Source organism: Carlito syrichta, unplaced genomic scaffold, assembly GCF_000164805.1.
Source record: "Carlito syrichta isolate Samal-C Ts95f unplaced genomic scaffold, Tarsius_syrichta-2.0.1 Scaffold307161, whole genome shotgun sequence".
Lineage (NCBI taxonomy): Eukaryota > Metazoa > Chordata > Mammalia > Primates > Tarsiidae > Carlito > Carlito syrichta.
The window spans coordinates 100,460-102,912 of record NW_007251257.1 but is presented as its reverse complement, the minus strand read 5'-3'; the positions used below and the strand labels follow the sequence as shown (position 1 = coordinate 102,912).

The 2,453-nt window shown below is 38.1% G+C and overlaps 1 pseudogene; it reads left to right on the top strand.

The window, feature by feature from the left end:
* Positions 1–1,272: 1,272 nt before the first annotated feature.
* On the top strand, positions 1,273–1,767 carry LOC103266362 (annotated as a pseudogene).
* Positions 1,768–2,453: the final 686 nt, after the last annotated feature.

The following is a 2,453-nucleotide window of genomic DNA, read 5'->3' as shown; positions in this document are numbered from 1 at the left end:
AAAGAGATGCAAATTAAAACTACGCTGAGATACCACCTAACTCCAGTCAGAATGACCATTATCAATAATGAAAAAATAACAGATGCTGGAGACAATGTGATGAAAAGGGAACACTTCTACACTGTTGGTGGGAATATAAACTAATACAGCCTCTGTGGAAATCAGTGTGGTGATTCCTAAAAGCTCTAAAAATCGACCTTCCATTTGACTCTGCAACCCCCCTACTGGGAATATACCCAGAAGAATTCAAATCACTCTATGAAAAAGATACCTGGGCTTGTATGTTTATTGCAGCATTGTTCACAATAGCAAGATCATGGAACCAACTGAGCTACCCATCCAAAGAGGACTGGATTAAAAAAAAAAGTGGTACATATACACAATGGAACATTATGCAGTCATAAAGAAGAACAAAATCATGAACTTTGCAGCAATCTGAATGGAATTAGAGTTTATATTACTGAGTGATCTTTCACAGAAGCAAAGATCTGAGTATCACATGTTCTCATTCATAAGTGAATCTTGAACAACTGCCATAATACTATAAGAAAAGGACTGACAGTGGTGGGAAACTATGGGGTATGAGGGGGGCAGGGAGTTGGGATTAACAGTAGTCGATATCTGCCTTGGGAAGGGGGGAGCACACCTCATCAACAAGGGTAGCTTCGCAATAAATATTTGTATACCTAACCCTTAACTGTACCCCACAATTTTAAAATAAATTTAAAAAATTAAAAAAGATATAAATGCAAAAACAAAAGCATAGAAATATTAAATATAAATAAATATTCGTATATATGTGAGGTATGTGGGGGTGGATGTCTTAAGAAAAATAGGCCACCAAGAATTCATGATAAACTATCCAAACTTTTTGCGTTGAACTGCAACATAAAAATAATTACAAAATAAGGATGGACTTTGAAAACACATTGCAACAGATAAGACACCCCAAGATGTCTTCATAACACATAAATATCTTCTACTAATAATTAAGATACTAAATCCAACAGAAAGTGCACACAGGTTATTAATAGGCAATGCATCAGCAAGAAATAAGAATATTAAAAATTTTCAACCTCTCTATTAATTGGTGAATATGAAATTCAAAAGGATATATAACAGTTATATACTAAGTACTTACTATGCCCTAACCACTGTGCAAGCACTTTTATACATTACTTCATTCAGTCTTTACAGTATTCCATGAGTCAGGACTGTTGGCCTTCTATTTTAATATGCAGGGAGCTTTTTTGTCTCTTTCTGGCGTCCAAGATGTCGAAGTGAGTACGCAGTGGGTCCTCCGGTGCAAAATTCCGGATTTCCCTGGATCTTCTGGTAGGCCCCGTGATCAACTGTGCTGACAATACAGGAGCCAAAAATCTGTATATCATCTCCAGGAAGGAGATCAATGGACGACTGAACAGACTTCCCGTTGCTGGTGTGGGTGGCATGGTGATGGCCACAGTCAAGAAAGGCAAACCAGAGCTCAGAAAGAAGGTGCATCCAGCAGTGGTCATTCAACAATGAAAGTCATACCGGAGAAAAGATGGCGTGTCTCTTTATTTTGAAGATAATGCAGAGTCATGGTCAACAATAAAGGGGAAATGAAGCGTTCTGCCATCACAGGACCAGTTGCAAAGGAGTGTGCAGACTTATGGCCCAGGATTGCGTCCAATGCTGGCAGCATTGCATGAGTCCTCAGTGTATTTATAAAATTTATAAAACTATTAAAAAGTACCTTCTCCCAGAAAAAAAAAAAAAAAAAAATATATATATATATATATATGCAGGGAAATTGATGCTCACAAAGCCTACATAAATTTTGCAAGTTTGTAAAGAAATTAGATCTTCAGCTGGCATGGGCGCAGCAAAAAGGGGATACTTCTACATTGTTGGTGAGAGTGCTAGCTAGTACAACCTCTATGGACAATAGTGTGGCGATATCTAAGGGAACTAGAAATTGACCATCTATAACATCCAGCAATCCCCCTCTTGAGAATATACCCAGAGGCGCAAAAAATCATTCTACAAAAGAGATACCTACACACATATGTTCATTGCCTCACTATTCACCATAGCAAAAACATGGAACCAACCATACTGCCCATCAAAAGTAGACTGGATAAAGAAAATGTGGTACATATACACGATGGAATACTATGCAGCCATAAAGGACAAAATCATGGACTTCTCAGCAAATTGGATGGAATTAGAGACAATTATTCTTAACGGTCTATCACAGAAACAAATAACTGAAAACTACGTGTCTTCACTCATAAGTAGGACCCGAACATTACTCAAATAGCACAAGAAAGGAATCGGCAGTCTTGGGACACTGCCAGGGGAGGGAGGAAGGGAAGAGCATGTAACAACATAAAGCATACTTGATCCTAAACCAGGGAAAATGAGAACCAGTTGGAGGCCCAAACTTCACCTGCACATAAATTACTTAT